The sequence below is a fragment of the Podarcis muralis genome, chromosome 7 (genome assembly GCF_964188315.1).
Source record: "Podarcis muralis chromosome 7, rPodMur119.hap1.1, whole genome shotgun sequence".
NCBI classification, from domain to species: domain Eukaryota; kingdom Metazoa; phylum Chordata; class Lepidosauria; order Squamata; family Lacertidae; genus Podarcis; species Podarcis muralis.
In genome coordinates, this window is record NC_135661.1 from 74811093 (window position 1) to 74828849 (window position 17757).

Here is a 17757-nt window from a genome sequence, read left to right on the forward strand (position 1 = left end):
CCACGGAAATCAGTTTCCCAAAGCAAAAGGACAGGAGCAGAATCCAACCTGTGGTTATACAGTAAGAGAATTTGAGACCCTGGACTGACTGGCCTTATGGGGGCACAGGGGCAGGAAGACATCTGAATCTCAGGAGGAAACTCACTTTGATCTTCAGAAAAGGTCTGGCTCTGGTTCGCATCACTAACTGTGTTGTTGGTGGTGAGTGTGAAAGGAAGGGCCTTTTGGGTGGTTATGCCCAGTCTTTGTTTCAACGTACATTTCAGGAAGAGATAAGTTACTATGTCTTCCACGTTTCTTATTGCTGCTGTAGTTTTGGGGTTTTGTTTCATGTGTTTCCTTTGCTTCATGGATTCTAGCTTTTATTACAGCTATTAGCAATACTAAGGGACCTTTTCCAGGAAGGATATGTGAGATATGAACATTTTAATACAACTCAAATTACTTGGGGTTCAAGAGATAGAACACTAAGAGAATTCAGATACTCCAATTATTCATGTGGCATTCACACCCCAATGTTGCCAAAAGCTTTACACCAACAGGAAACCCAAGAGTTGTCATAGGAAGTGACAATATACAGTACAGTAGATCTGCAATTGACACGGGCGTCATGTTTCGGGGGGTTACGTACAAAGGCAAAACCATGCAAAGTGAGGAAGGCTCCATGGAACCATTCGCTCAAGGCCTGCTACTACCTTGCCAGACTCTGGGAAGGTTGTGCAAGGCTTCTAGAAGGCTGTGGGAGGCTCCTGAGAGATATGAAGGGATGTCAGTCCAAGTCCAGTTACATATTACACTATCTTGGAGACACCTACAATAAGACATCCCAGCTTTTATTTCCTTCATGTCAGCAATGAATGTAGGGAAGCAGCAAATGATAATTAAATGCTCTTCACAAATGCCTACCTTTAAAAAAGGGCAATCATATTAACTCTGTCTGTTCTTCCCTGGCTTGGATCATATTTTGAAAAAGACAAGAACTAAATGGAAATCACAAGTTGAACTTCCTATGTTTTTGTGCTAAATTTTATAATTCTCTGCTTGGGTATCAAAACTTGGCTGCCTGTAACAAATGGCAAACATTATAGCCCAATGAGTTCTTCCCTTGCTGGGATCATCCTCTGACCACCTCCTTCCTTCCCTTCCTGCTTTCCATTTTCACACTACATACAATATAATAATCATTTAAAGGTTTCACAATACTCACGCTCAATAAACTTTGCACATTCTACAGTGAAAAACAAATAAAACTTGTTAGGCTTTCATGTTGTTTGTGCCCCTTATAATCTGCAACACTTGACGGAGCACAGTTGTTTATTCTGAAGAACCATCAGTACACAGTCCACTATATAAAAGTGCCCTCTGAGAGAATATGTGCCCAAATTCCAGTTTAAGGATACAGGGCGCAGCAGATTATATCTAAAATATAATCGTTCAAAATTCCCGCCTTTGGAAAGGCAAGGCATTTTAGCTCTGTGAATTTTTCCCTGGCTGAGGTTATATTGTGACAGAGAGTAACTTTTCCTTTCTTCCACAACTCCACTTTCCCACTAAAAAGAAAACAAAAATATCTCAATACTCACTGCCAAGGCTCCATTCGCATCAGCACGCTAAATTGAAAAGCAGATTGAACTGATTAGCAAATGGTATGGGAGATCCAGTCACAGATATGACACATAACACATAGTTGGGTCAATACATATCAAGTACTAACAAGAATTCTTTCAAAGCGTTAATTCCATCACGCCACAGCAATCTATAACTCGGCTTTGGAACACATTTTTAAAAGAAAAGCCTGACTAGCTTTTTAGATATCTTTTACATGAAAAACTTTTAAAAGAAATTCCTAAAGTAACTGCTATTATAGTTTGAGGTCTTGTTTATTCTGTTATATTTTACTCCAAGAAGGCCCATTTATCCTAAATAGAACCCCATAAGGTGGAGATGTATGTACAATATATGTGTGTGTGTGTACACACACACACATACATATATATATATATATATATATATATATATATATATATATGCTTTCGTAGATTTTCACGGGTACAGGAATGCAGGTTTTGGTGTCCTCGGGTGTCTTCCCGTGTAAAAGTTGGGGTGTCTAGGCGACGTTTCGACGAGGTCTCACTCGTCATCTTCAGGCTGGTGCTTTCGGCTTCTTGTTACTGGAACAGAGCAGGATCTCAGTGTTTGAGTTCCTATAAATACTGTTGAGGAGGTGTGGCCTCTAATGTTCTTGGGCAGAGAGGAAGTTCCCAGGCTAGTGTGCCTTTTCTTCTTTTGTTTTTGATCATATATATATGATCCCATTGAGATCCCAAGATGAAAGTTTGCAAGCAGCTCTTAGAAATATTAAATAAATACATTTTTTGAAATTTATAATCATAATAATTTTAATCACTTTTTGAAATTTTAGAATTTGTAAATTAAATTAAACTCTAAAGTAAGTACATCATACAACATATCATATTAAAAACCATGGCGTTCTGAAGAGATTGGTGTTTTTAGTTTTGATATATCTGAATTCTGGGTTGAGCTTTTAAGGTGTTTGTGTAGTTTGGCAAGGCCAAAAAATAATAGTGGAGTTGGAGCATACAAGGAAAATCTGAAAATATTTTCATGATATTGCTTGGAAGTTCGGCTATACTGTTGCCAGCCAACTCCTGCTTGCAGAGCTTTCCTTAAAAGCCTCTGTTAAAAGCCCAGATTCTTATTTTCAAGATAAAACTATTTTCTGAACAAAAGAGAAATCAGCTCTCCAAAACAAAGCTATATAGACGGAGCCTAGGCTGCAGGGATTTAGAAAGGCATTTTTACACCCTGGATGGACCTAGAATTGCATTTTGCAGGGGGAGGTTCAAACAAAACAGACCATATAGGTAATACCCAAAGACTTCAAAATACTCACTTCCAGTGTCGAATGCACCTCAGGATCCTAAATTGAAAAGCAAATGGAATTACTTGGGCTTTTATGTACTCTTAACACTATGCCAGGTGCCCACCTATACAGAGGAAAGTCATCTACTTTGAAGGGTTGTCAGCTATTTAAAAGTGCTCTCTATATAAAGGGAGATTAATCAAAGTCCAGATACATATGAAACACTGCTTGGGGAGATCTACAATGAGACACCCCAGCTTTCCTTTCCTTAATGGTAGCAATGAATGTAGGGGGGCAGCAAATGATAATCAAATGCTCTTCACAAATGCCTACCTTAAAAAAAGGGCAATCTGTTTGTTCTTCCCTGAGTCGGATTCTATTTTTTTTGGGGGGGGGGGACCTACTCTTTTCTTCCCTGCCTTCCTTCCACTTTCCCATTATGGACTACGTAGACAAAACAATGGTTCACAATGCAAACATTCACTTTCACAACAGCACGCTAAAAGGAAATAAATGGAACTTTCTCACTACAAACCATAGAATAACCATAGAAAACTTTCACAATACTCACTTTCAACAATTGATCTACAACCTACAGAGAAAAGCAAATTGAACATATTAGGCTTTCATGTTCTTTGCACGACATATATTTTGCAATACTTGACAGAGGACAATTGTTTATTCTGAAGAACCATCAGCACACAGTCCACTGTGTAAAAGTGTCCTCTGTTTGAGAGAATGTTTAGCCAAAAGTCCAGGATTTTAGCCCATTTCCCTCCTTGAATCATTACATACATTCTGGAAAAGAGGGCTGGCAAATAATATTAGTTGCCAGCCAAATGGCAAACATTATCGCCTAATGAGTTCTTCCATGGTTTGGGTCTCCACTGAGTCACAGAAGAGTTCCTCCTTCCTTCTCTCTCTTCCTCCCATTTTACTGCAACAAACCGTATCGTAAACACACTAAGCTTTCGCAATACTCACTTGCAGCTTGTCTGACAGACCAAGGCTCTAAATAGAAAAGCAAATTGAATTTATTAGATATTAGTGTCTGGCCAAAGTTCAGTATTTAAGGATACAGAAATGTAAAAAATGAGACCTGCGGGGGGGGGGGGGGGGCAGCAGATTATATCTGAATGCCTAAAAGAAATCATTGCTTTAGGAAAGGGCAAGCATTTTAGCTCTGTGAATTCTTCCCAGCATGAGGTTATATATTGTAACAGAGAATAACTTTTCCTCTCCCCACCCCGAACTCCCTTCCACTTTCCCACTACAAATCATATAGGAAACCCGCTCAAGAATCACAATACATAACACATAGTTTCATCCTCAAGCAGGAATTCTACCATTTCATGTGGCAAAGAACAAAATATAAAGGCAACCAACGGAAACTGATTCAGTCTCATGTGTTGCACAGCTGCCTTCATTTTAGCCAATTTCCTTTCGTGAATAATTCCGTATCTTCCCAAAAGGAGGGTCCCTCTCTAACAGTCAGGCTGATACATTTGGTGTGGAATTCAGTCTCCTATTCATTAAGGTTAGAAGAGTAGACTGTCCAACTTGAAAAGACAAAGTCATAGTGGAGATGGGGCATAGATGGAAAATGTGGAAATACCGTAATTTTATGAACTTGCTTGAGAGTTCTGCTATACTAGTTGCCAGCCTGCTCCTGCTTGCAGACCTTTCCTAAAAGCCTTTATATTAAAAAACAACAACCCAAAATTCTTATTTCCAGTAGAACAATTTTCTGAACAGAAGATGATGACAAGGAGATCCGCTGCCCAAGACAAAGATATGGAGACTGAGCCCAGGCTGTGAGAGTGCAGAACTAAGGCAGTTTTAGACCCTGGATGGGTCTGGCAAATAACATTAGTTGCCAACCAAATGGCAAGCCTTACAGCCTAACGAGTTCTTCCATGCCTTGGATCATCAGAAGAGTTCCTCCTTCCTTCCCTTTCTTTCTCCCATTTTACTACTGCAAACCATATAGCAATCACACAAAGGTTTCACAATACTCACTTGCAACGTCTTTTGCAAATCAAGGCTCTAAATAGAAAAGAAAATTGAATTTATTAGACATTCATGCCTGGCCAAGGTCCAGGATTTAAGGAAACAGAAGTGTAAAAAAGGAGACCTGCAAGGGGCAGCAGATTATATCTGAATGCTTAAAAAATAAATTCCTGGCTTTGGAAATGGCAAGCATTTTAGCTCTGTGAATTCTTCCCTAGATGAAGTTATATATTGTGACACAGAATAACTTTTCCTTTCCTCCCCATCTCCTTTCCACTTTCCTGCTATAAATCATATAGGATACACACTCAAGAATCACAATACATTCATGGCTGCATTCACATCAAGCCCCTAAACTGAAAAGCAAATTGAACTGATTATCAAATGGTATGGTGGGAGATCCAGTCCCAGGTGTGCCACCTAACACATAGTTAACTCCTCAAGCAGGAATTCTACCATTTTATGTGCCAAAGATCAGAATATAAAGGCAAAGCAACAGAAACTGGTCCAGTCTCACATGTTTGCCAATTTCCTTTGTATGACCTTTCTTGGAAATTCCTCCTTCCTTCCCTCCCTTCCTCTCATATTAATACTACAGACCATATAGTAATCACACAAAGGTTTCACAATACTCACTTTCAACGTGTTTTCCAAACCAAGGCTCTAAATAGAAAAGCAAATTGAATTTATTAGACAAGTTATTTGGAAACCTTATAATTTGTGCTACTTTACAGAGGACAATTGTCTTTTCTGAGGAGCCATGAGTACGCAGAACTCTATGTAAAGGTATCCTGGCCAAAGTCCTGTTTAAAGATACAGAAATTGGAGAAGGGAGACTTGCAGGGGCCTCCTGTTTTGTTTCTCTTTCTAGTTCTTGCCCATATTGAGGATCATATCATAGCATGAAAGGATGCTATATGAATATTTGATGTTTCAAAGCCTACAGTGGAAAATGGCATGGTGGGAGATATAGACAATGAAATGGCACATGGCACATAGTTTCATCCTCAGGCAGGGATTCCCTCTTTTCCTGAGGGAAAGATCAGAATAAATAAGCAAACGGATCTAAAGGCAGTCTCACATGTCTTCATTTTAGCCAATTTTATTTCCTGAGTTATTCCATACTTGCCTGAACCTCTAAGAAAAAATGTGATCAAACTTGTTGCTTTTGCACAAACTTTTCAATTTATTATTTCTGGAAATGTAGACTGAATCTAACGCACACAGGGATCGAACACTACTATGAAGAGAAGAGAAAACTCAGCAAAACAACGGTTCCTTCTGTAGCAAACTGATTAGAACTGGAGAACAGATTGTTCATCGTTTTCTTCCCTGGCAGTGATATCATATTTTGAGGCAGAAAAGCCCTCCCTCCCAGTATCCCACTCCAGATCATACAATAAGTACACAAAAGTGCCATAATACTCATGTCCACTACATCAGACAAACCAAGGTTCTAAACTGAACAACAAATTGAACTGATTAGCAAACTGCATGATGGGAGCTCCAGCCACCACATAACACAGTTTTATCTTCAGGCAGGGATTCTCCCACTTCGTGTGGGAAAATGAGAGTTTACAGGCAAACTAAAGAATTTACAGGCAAACAAGGGTTAGAAGAGCAGATAAAGAAGAGCAGACAGTCTAACGTGCAAAGGCAAAGTAATAGTGGAAAATGTGTAAAACAACAACAAAAAGTAACTTATGTAAAATGTGAAAATATTTTCATGGAATTGCTTGGACATTCTGCTATACTGGTAGCCAGCCAGTAGGATGATATAAGTTATTGATGAGGCTAAGTTTTATAATTCCTTGGTTTGGAATTCAAACTTCATTGAGTAATAATGACTGCCTTTCACAAATGGAAAACATTATAGCGTAGTGAATTTCTCCCCCAGTGGGATCATCCTATGAGCAACAGAAGACCTTCTCCCTCCCACTACAAATCTTAGGGTATGAAGATTTCTTAATACTCACGCCAACTGTACTCAGAAGCTAAATTGAAAAGGAAATTCAACTTGTTAGTCTGTCATGTTCTCTTAACTGCTTAACATGTGGAAATGTCATGTAACACATATTTAGGTCCTAAGGCAAGGATTCCCCTATTCATCAAGGAAACATCAGAAGAGAAAGGAAAAGCGATCTGAACTGATTCAGTCTCATGTGCATCACAGCTGCCTCCATATTAGTCATTTTTCTTTACCGAGCAATTCCATAACAAAGGAGAGGAGGCCGACCAAATTGCAAAGAGAAGGAAATAGTGGAGGTGGGGCATAATGCGGAAAATCTGAAAACCCTTTTCAGAAAAATCATTGGGGTATACTATTTGCCAGCCAGATCCTGCTCCCATATGTTTCCTAAGAAACCTTCTGGATTTTCACTTCCACTACAAACTACAACAATGTTCTGAACAGAAGGAAAAGTGGGTGCCAAGAAGATCAGCTCCCCCAAGCAAATACAGAGAGAAAGAGTTCAGGCCCTGTACTGAGTGGTCTTATTTGGGGTGGAGCACACAGGAAGACATGTGAATATGCATCACCAACTGTGGTGTGCTTGGTGAGCATGCATGATAGGGTCTTCTTGGTGGCTGTGCTCAAGTTATGGAACTCAGTCACGGAAGAGTTCCATCTCTTGGGCATCAGCTAAACACAACAAAGTTTAAGTGTACATTTCACTACTAGATAAGTGATATTTCTCCCATGTCTGTCATTGCTGGCAGTTTGCAGGGGTGTTGCTTCGTATGCTTTCTTGGTTTCAATGACTACTCTTCTTACTTACTTCTTAGCCATCCTGAGGCACCTGTTTTAGGATGGATCCCAAGTGCTTCAGTTAGATGTGCTTCACAGTTGCCATCAGGCTGGGGATGGCCAAATATGTCCCTTCTGGTTTCTCTCAGATCCTCATTTTCCCAAAGGAGAGGATACCAGACAAACCAACTCACAGGGACAAAAGGATAGCAGAGGGGCATAACGTTTGAAAAGTCTCATTCAGGAAATAACTAGAATTTTTTTCTAGCCTCCATTCAAAATATTGATTTTCATTTCCAGTGTAAAAAAATCCCAAAGAGAAGGACAGGCTCCCAATGCCCCTTAACCCCCCACCCCATAGCAGTATAACGACTGAGCCCAGAATAAATTCTACCGATTCAGGGGCTTTTTGTGTCATCAATCAGGAAACTACAACACAACTAAATGTTAAAAAATAAATAAAAATTTCAATTGAAAAGTCACAATAAATACTGGATACTTACTGGAGATCTCTTCTTCCTCTGTTGTTATTTTACAAAGGGAAACAATGGTGGTTTTTTTAGTTTTTTGCTTTTTTGTTTTTCATATATTTTGTCATCAAATATATTCAAAGAAAATACAGAAAAGATCAAATTGTTATTTATTTCTATTCACATCCCGTTACTGAGTATATTACAGGAGAAATACATTATATTTGCTTCTGTTTCTGTTCAATCTCTATATCACAGTGGTACCTCTGGTTAAGAACTTAATTCGTTCTGGAGGTCCGTTCTTAACCTGAAACTGTTTTTTAACCTGAAGCACCACTTTAGCTAATGGGGCCTCCCGCTGCCGCTGCACGATTCCTGTTCTCATCCTGAAGCAAAGGTACTATTTCTGGGTTAGCGGAGTCTGTAACCTGAAACGTCTGTAAACTGAAGCGTCTGTAACCCGAGGTACCACTGCACATTCAACTGCCAACATACATGAGGGTAATGTTCTAGGGACAACTCATAAAGCTAAAATCGTGTATAATCAACAGACATTCTCCCTGCACCTCCAAACACTCTCCCAAGGTGGGGTTGCCAAAGTCCCCCCCCCAAAAAAAAACCCTCCACCCCTTATTTATTTACTTTTTGCCAAGTGAGTAAAGCTGAATGGTGCGGCATTCCTAGATGGCAGAGTCTTCACTGGGGTAGGGAACTCAACCTTCAGAGCTTTTTCTGCTGGACCATGGGGCCATAAGCCCCCATGGCCTATCAGGAACCAAATCCTAGCCTGCACCCTGCTTTGGCAACTGCAGTTCCTGGAGGTAGCAGTATCTGCTTACATTATACTGAAAAAGTCTCATTGTTACCCATAATACAGACACAGTTATCAATCTATCAATAATATGTATCAAATAGCATATCACTTCAATCATTTGTCTCTGAAGCACCAGGATTAAGAGCAAGGAAGTGGTCCCTGTTTTTTTTGGGGGGGGGGGGGTTAGCTTTTCAAATCTCCCTAAAGTTAATGGATGTCCAAGAAAAGTAATACAATACTTACAGAAAGTACAGGCAGGCCCTAAAATAGAAAACAGTGTGTTTTGTGAAAACATCATTTGAGACAAAATAAGCAAATCTGGGCATGCTTCCCAACACTACTATATCTACAGATCTCCAGATTTAAGGGAAACAAAGCTCCTGAAAGCACATATGAATAGTTGAGCACAGTTAAATCACAACAGCCACTTCTGTGGGACACTGTTATGAACTAAGGGATACTTCTCGACTTCATGATCACAATTAATATACCGTATTTTTCCGTCTATAAGACGCCGCCTATCTTGGGGGCCTCAAAATTTAGAAAATAGGTGGAGATTGAGCTTTTGGGAAGGATTATTTTGGGGGGATGCCAAAAATTGTTCACCCGACAGAATGCAGCACACAACCCCTCGCATTGCTTACAATCTCCACTTACAATCTCGGGCTCGCGCCAAAAAACCATTTGCCCGTCCCCCCTTGGCACTACCTGTGTATAAGACAACCCTAAATTTTGAACCTCATTTTTGGGGCAAAAAAGTTTGTCTTATACATGGAAAAATATGGTATAACATGTTTGATTACTAAAAGCAGTTGCAAAGATTAGGGCCCTGAACCAAATTTTCATACTTCTAAAAGGAAGAGCCAAGCTGTGGTGTTTTTCTCTTTTAGTTAAAAAGGAAAAAGAAACTTTTTGGATATCGCTAATGTTAAATAAGACTAAAGGTAAGTAATGTCTAATACTCACAGACACTGGCAGGCCATTCTAAAATAGAAAGCAAGAATCCATTTTAACATAATCAATATAACATAATCAGTATAATTAATAAATAAACACACACAAAAACACACATCCCCCTTCCTTTAGTAAAAGTACCTAGTGTGGCATACAGTGTTATCATAAAAATATACAAAATATAATAAAATGCACAATGAAAACATAAAACCAGTTTCTAAATATGCAGCATAAGGGCTCAGTTCCTCTGAGGTTAATGTAAATGGGAATAGTAGGCAATCACTCTGCAAAGCAAGGTGTTTCCTCAGTAGATATTCACAGTATCCTAATCGGACTGTAATCAGGCCAGCATAGTTCAGGCAGAACCCTGCTATGAACTAAGCGATACTTCTCAACTGCATGATCACAATTAATATAGGAGTGCTTGCATAGTTCTTTCAGGCAATAGCCGCATACCCTCCAACATTTCTTCAATGAAAATAAGGATGTCTCATTCCATAACGATAATTTTACTATTTATATCCCACACATCGTACTGGGTTACTCAGCCATTCTGGGAGGCTTCCAACATATATTAGAAACATGAAACATAAAGAAAAAATCCCTCTACAGGATTGCCTTCAGACGGCTCAGGGGTCGGATGTCTCCACACCCTCCAACACTGGTCTAATGAAATAAGGATGTCCTTAAAAAAGTGGGATATTCCGGGATAAAATCAGAAACAGGTTTGGCTTCTCTAAATCAGGGACGTCCCTAGAAAATCATTACACTTGGGGGGTCTGTAGTCATAACATAGAAAATACAGTACTGGATCACAACTACACCATATATTTAAAAGACATTCCAAGTTGCCCAAAGGTTAGTAATATAGAGAACTTACAAGTACGTCAGTTGGGACAGGCAAGTTCTAAAACACAAAAGCAGTAAGTTATGTGAAAACATCATTTGGAACATAAAGAAGCAAAACTGGACAAACTTCCCAAAACTAATATATCTTTGGCTCTCCAGAATGAAGGGGAACATAGCTCCTGAGAGCATTTGTGAATAGTTGTGCACAAATTGTGTCCTCCATCATGGAGGGCACGTGTTGCGGTGAGATCACCTAAACTGCCTCTTGTTATGTGGCAGGACCGTTTGGATAGCCACAACAACCCCCTTGGTTGCGTCTCGGTTGCTGGGGTAGAAATTTGGCCTGTTGGGTCATCTATTGGCTACCGAGGGGCTATTTAAGCTGCTGCACATTGCTGGGAGCTTTCTCTTTCCTGCAATGTGCATCGGATCACCCGCCCTCCCACCCTATATTTAGGGCTGTCTTTGGCCTTGCTATGCCTGTCTAGGGGTAATCTGTTTTGAAGCAGGGGCCCAGTAGGAATTTTGCCATTTTGCTGATTGGCTGTTGCCATTTGGTTTTTGCCTACCGTGTAGCAAATTGTTACAACTTTGTAAGGTTGGCGGTTGGGCATTGGTTCAATGTTTTGTGGAGGGGAAGTGGTTGGCTGTGCCTGCCCCTCCATCACTTCTGCTAGAGAATTTTGTTAAAGGAATCCAGGGGCTCGCCTTGCTTTTATCCGAACACTGTCAAGGGCTAGGGCCATGCCAGAACCCCTGGGAGCATCTGGGGTGAGCTGTGAGATTGAAGCCAGCTTCTCGCTCCCCTAGGATGCTTTCCCTTACTGACATATGGTGGTGCCCAGTGTCAGTCCTGTTCCTGCCACCGTGCAGGTTCAGGTAGTCTGGAACCAATGCCTAAGCAACCACTCACATGATGTAATCAATAAAGTTGTGGCCAAAATTAATGCCAAAAAAACCTTAAACTAAATTCTGTGTCAATTGTGGCATTATTTTGGGGGTCTTCATAGGCAATTAAATCACGACAGCTACTTCTGTGGGACATCTCTAGGAAATAAGGGACACTTTCTGACTGTACAACCCTAATTAACATATAAAATATTATATATTTGCTTTTTTTAACGTAGTTGCAAAGATTAGGGCCCTGAACGCTAATCTTCATACTTTTAAAATTTTCATACTTCTAAAAGGAAGAGCCAAGCAGTGGTGTTTTTCTCTTTTAGTTAAAAAGGAAAAAGAAACTTTTTGGATATCGCTAAGGTTAAATAAGACTAAAGGTAAGTAATGTCTAATACTCACAGACACTGGCAGGCCATTCTAAAATAGAAAGCAAGAATCCATTTTAACATAATCAATATAACATAATCAGTATAATTAATAAATAAACACACACAAAAACACACATCCCCCTTCCTTTAGTAAAAGTACCTAGTGTGGCATACAGTGTTATCATAAAAATATACAAAATATAATAAAATGCACAATGAAAACATAAAACCAGTTTCTAAATATGCAGCATAAGGGCTCAGTTCCTCTGAGGTTAATGTAAATGGGAATAGTAGGCAATCACTCTGCAAAGCAAGGTGTTTCCTCAGTAGATATTCACAGTATCCTAATCGGACTGTAATCAGGCCAGCATAGTTCAGGCAGAACCCTGCATAGCAGTGCTTGCATAGTTCTTTCAGGCAATAGCCGCATACCCTCCAACATTTCTTCAATGAAAATAAGGATGTCTCATTCTATAATGATAATTTTACTATTTATACCCCACACATCGTACTGGGTTGCCCAGCCATTCTGGGTGGCTTCCAACATATATTAAAAACATGAAACATAAAGAAAAAATCCCTCTACAGGATTGCCTTCAGACGGCTCAGGGGTCGGATGTCTCCACACCCTCCAACAATGATCCAATGAAAATAGGGATGTCCTAAAGAAAAGTAGGACATTCTGGGATAAAATCAGAAACCGGTATGGCTTCTCTAAATCAGGGACGTCCCTGACACTTGGGGGGTCTGTAGTCATAACATAGAAAATACAGTACTGGATCACATCTACACCATATATTTAAAAGACATCCAAGTGCTTTTAAAGCACTGGTCTTAATGAGCTTATAAAGCACATGGATAATCATTGCCCAAAGGTTAGTAATATAGAGAACTTACAAGTACGTCAGTTGGGACAGGCAAGTTCTAAAACACAAAAGGAGTAAGTTATGTGAAAACATCATTTGGGACAAAAAGAAGCAAAACTGGGCAAACTTCCCAACACTAATATATCTATGGCTCTCCAGAATGAAGGGGAACATAGCTCCTGAGAGCATTTGTAAGCCCAGTCACCTTTTTATATATTGGACATCATCGGAAATCACAAAAGCTTCTTTAAGTCTCTCTTTGATATCATGTACAGAAATGGTAACCTATGAGGTATATGGGGAAGTGTGCTATTTAAGACTAAAGGAATGTATTCAGAATTAGGGTTGCCATATCTTAAAGAGCAAAAAAAGAGGACAGTCCAAGCCGGGGAAAGAGGTGCAGGTGTGGGGGGCGGCGACCACTGCGCCACTACACCTCTTTCTGATCTCCCTAAAGTTAATTCATGTCCAAGTAATTCAATACAATTACAGAAAGTCCAGGCACGCCCTAAAATAGAAAACAGTGAAAACATCGTTTCGTGAAAACATGTTGTGCACAACATATGAATAGTTGTGCACAATTAAATCTTAAAGGTTTTGCCACTTTTCTCTTTCAATCAGCATGAATTTACTATTTAACTCATCAACATAATAAGACATTGCTAGTGAACACATCAATGAAACGAGCTGCAAAATCTTGCAGTAAAGACAAGCCCCAGCGAAAGATTATTACATTGCATAGAGGATTTCCAGTACTTACCACTGCTCCCCAACGGTTCTAAAAAAGATAAAGAAAGCAATTATTCCATTATTTTCTGAAAACAAGAATGAAAAATATAGTGAACATTTTGATAATTTCTCACTGGTAAATGTGGACCCTCACAGTACGGTCACTGTTGTGTCTCTCTCTCCTACAGTTTTACCCATATCCTCTCAGTCTGCTTTCCATGCTTCAGGTCATGGATTTCTTCAGAAGTGTACACATCCTTTACATATAATGCTACTCCTTCTCCATTCCTGTTTGGTCTATTCCCTTTAAACAGTATATACCACTCAGTTCATACATTCCAGTCATGAGCCTTATCCTGCCAGGGTCCAGTACTGCCTGCTAGGTCACTTTTGCCAAGCTGAATTAAAAGCTGTAATTGGTCTTGCTTGTTTCCCATGCTCTGTTCATTTGTGTAAAGACAACTGTCTTATCAAAATATCTCTGTGAGAACGTGGAAGTTCATCTGGACATAATACAATCATATTCAAAACTCTCCAGCATTACAGAGAACAATGTCTCTGATACAACTTAAGAATAGTTGAACACATCAAAGTCAGTCTGGAGTGGCTAGATTTGTACTACGTACATTGCAATTAAATACCCTTGCCTTCAATGGAGCCCTAGTATGGCTCTGTAGATCTCTTCAGTCATGTGCAAAACACATCTAGGAACTGAGGGACACTTCTTAGCAAGGCAACCAAATATAACACACATAATAGTTTTTTTTGTTTTTGTGTACAGTAATAGAGCATTCCTGTCTGTTCTATATATGTCATCCCTACGTTGAATGTCTTCACAATTTAGACAGCATCATTGCCTGGACTTCCTACTCTTCAAATGGTGGCCTGTTGCTGGACAGACCACTGCAGAAGCCCCAGATGATGCAGTCTGTTATTCTTTGTGGCCCTGTTGATACTTCATCTAGTGTAAACCTAGGCATCATTATAACTGTATGCAAAACTTTGAAGCCAATGTCAAACTTCCATCTATGAACATACAGGCAGATTACATATGACGTATAATTCAGACTCTCTTTGAATACAACAAGAAGTCTGATCACGGTATGCAGATGATGGCTATACCTCTCCTCCCCTGTTGACCCACAGTGATAATTAATGATGCTCCATTTAAAAGTAATATGCAATACTCACCTCTCCTCCAGCACCACCCTGAAACAGAAAGGAGAAAATAATTTTTTAGACAATCAACATCTCTTTTAAGCAATGTTTCTTTAGTTTTAATGCCCTTTAATATCTTTGTGGGAGTATAGAAAATCAGGCACACTTCTGGCATAAGCATCTCTTTCCCAGAAGTATTTGGTTACTTTGTGCAGTGAATGGCCAAAGTAGGGAAAACGCAGCATTGGCATTCATAACCTACATCAGGTATCTTCAACCTTTTTTAGACCCAGGAATCACTAACTAGGTGATCAAAAATAAGATACCTAACAGGTTGTTTCCCCCCCCTTTTTTTTGGTATAATGTAATATGCCTTCACACAATACTTTGGTCTCCATATTTGTTTTTGCAAATTATAAGGGCCATGTCATGCAGCCAGTATGCCTTAACCATTTCAATCACACAGCAGTAATGTGGCCCAAATCTCATCAGCCAATAGTGAGGGACACTTCAATGAACTAATCTGCAAAATCTTGCAGGAAACACAAGCCTCTCCCTGAGTGAAAGATGTTGTGGATCATTAAGGCATTACATAGAGGATTTCCAATACTCACAGTTCCGCCGGTAAGTCCCTCAGTAAGGCCCTAAAGAAGATAAAGAAATAAGTTAGTCCATGTTTTATGAAAATGATAAATATAGTGAACATTTTGATGATTTCACACTGGCAAATGTAGACTTGCTGCCTGTTCTATAAAGGTCTCGCTTATGTCAAATTTCCACAATAGAAGGCATCATTGACAGGATGTCCTACTGGGAGCATCTGGGGTGAGCTATGAGATCGAAGCCAGCTTCTCGCTCCACTAGGATGCTTTCCCTTACTGACATGGTGGTGCCCAGTGTCAGTCCTGTTCCTGCCACTGTGCAGGTTCAGGTAGTCTGGAACCAATGCCTAAGCAACAACTCACATGATGTAATCAATAAAGTTGTGGCCAAAATTAATGCCAAAAAACCTTAAACTAAATTCTGTGTCAATTGTGACATTATTTTGGGGGTGGTTTTGGGGGTCTTCACAGGCAATTAAATCACAACAGCTACTTCTGTGGGACACCTCTAGGAAATAAGAGACACTATCTGACTGTACAACCCTAATTAAAATATAAAATATTACTGTATATATTTGCTTTTTTAAACTTAGTTGCAAAGATTAGGGCCCTGAACCAAATTTTCATACTTCTAAAAGGAAGAGCCAAGCAGTGGGGTTTTCTCTTCTTGTTAAAAAGGAAAAAGAAACTTTTTGGATATCGCTAAGGTTAAAAAAGACTAAAGGTAAGTAATGTCTAATACTAACAGACACTGGCAGGCCATTCTAAAATAGAAAGCAAGAATCCATTTTAACATAATCAATATAACATAATCAGTATACTTAATAAATAAACACACACAAAAACACACATCCCCCTTCTCAAATGGTGGCCTGTTGCTGGAGAGACAACAACAGAAGCCCCAGATGATGCAATATGTTATTCTTTGTGGCCCTTTTGATACTTCATCTGGTGTAAACCTAGGCATCACTGTAAACTCCTCCCCTGTTGACCCCCGGTGACAATCAATGATGGTCTAATTAAAAGTAACATGCAATACTCACGCCTAGTAAACCACCACCCTGAAATAAAAAGGAGCAATTCAATCAAAAAGGATGAAAACAATCAACATCTCTTTTAAGCAATGTTTCCTTAGTTTTAACACCCTTTAATATCTTTGTGGGAGTATAGAAAATCAGGCACACTTCTGGCATAAACACCTCTTTCCCAGAAATATTTGGGTTGTTTGTGCAGTGAATGGCCATAACAGGGAAAACGCAGCATTGGCATTCATAACCTACATCAGGTATGTTCAACCTTTTTTAGACCCAGGAATCACTAACTAAGTGATCAAAAATAAGATACCTAACAGGTTGTTTTCCCCCCCTTTTTTTGGTATAATGTAATATGCCTTCACACAATACTTTGGTCTCCATATTTGTTTTTGCAAATTATAAGGGCCATGTCATGCAGCCAGTATGCCTTAACCATTTCAATCACACAGCAGTAATGTGGCCCAAATCTCATCAGCCAATAGTGAGGGACACTTCAATGAACTAATCTGCAAAATCTTGCAGGAAACACAAGCCCCTCCCCCAGTGAAGGATGTTGTGGATCATTAAGGCATTACATAGGATTTTCAGTACTCACATTTCCACCAAGAAGGCCCTAAATAAGGTCTCTATCACAAAGCGTGTTCTCCTTCATGGAGAGCACGTGTTGCGGTGGGGGCCGCCAGGACACTCCAAAGTTGGGAGGCGGGCTAATTGATCGTTGGCCACTGATGTGATTGGGGCTTCCCTTGTTGTTGGGAAGAAGTTAATGTTGCCATTTATTGATTGACAGCCAGAAATAGTAAAACTCCTTGCATGAGGCTAGGGCTTCCTCTTTTCGCACGTGCATCGGATTGCCCGTCCCTCCCTCCCCAGAATAGGGTTGTTCGCTTCGACCTTGCTATGCCTGTCATGGGGTCGTCTGCTTTGGAGCGGGGGCCTGGTAGGAATTTTGTCCATCTGGCTCATTGGCTGGGGCCATTTGGTTTTTGCCTACTGCGTAGCAAATCGTCACAACTTGTAAGGTTCGCGGTTAGGCATTGGTTTATGGTTTGGTTGGTTGAGGGGCATGGATTGGCTGTGCCTGCCCCTCTAATGCTGCTGCTGCAAGGGATTGCGTTAAAGGAATTGGGAGCTAACTATTGCTTGTCCACTCTGTCAAGGGGGCTCGGGCCATAGCAATGAGCTCCTGGTTGCATTTGGGGTGAGGGCAGGTTCCCTGCTCCGCGTAACCCCCAAGTGTATTCCCCCATTCTGACTTTCGCATCGTGCGGAATGTCAGTCTGTCCCCCATGGTGGGGTCAGATAGTCGCAACCAATGCCTACGCAACCACTCACAAATTTGTATTTTAATAAAGTTGTGGCCAAAATTATGC

At 40.1% G+C, this 17757-nt stretch overlaps 2 long non-coding RNA genes across 2 annotated transcripts; both read right to left on the minus strand.

The window, feature by feature from the left end:
- Nucleotides 1–1582: 1582 nt before the first annotated feature.
- On the minus strand, nucleotides 1583–3482 carry LOC144328602 (uncharacterized). Its single transcript, XR_013393829.1, has 3 exons — nucleotides 3456–3482; nucleotides 2915–2941; nucleotides 1583–1610 (listed from the first exon to the last, which is right to left on the minus strand). It is a non-coding gene; the product is annotated as an uncharacterized LOC144328602 (long non-coding RNA).
- A 4659-nt stretch (nucleotides 3483–8141) lies between these two features.
- Nucleotides 8142–12584, minus strand: LOC144328603 (uncharacterized). Its single transcript, XR_013393830.1, has 5 exons — nucleotides 12027–12584; nucleotides 10759–10785; nucleotides 9891–9908; nucleotides 9168–9185; nucleotides 8142–8161 (listed from the first exon to the last, which is right to left on the minus strand). It is a non-coding gene; the product is annotated as an uncharacterized LOC144328603 (long non-coding RNA).
- Between the last annotated feature and the right edge of the window lie 5173 nt (nucleotides 12585–17757).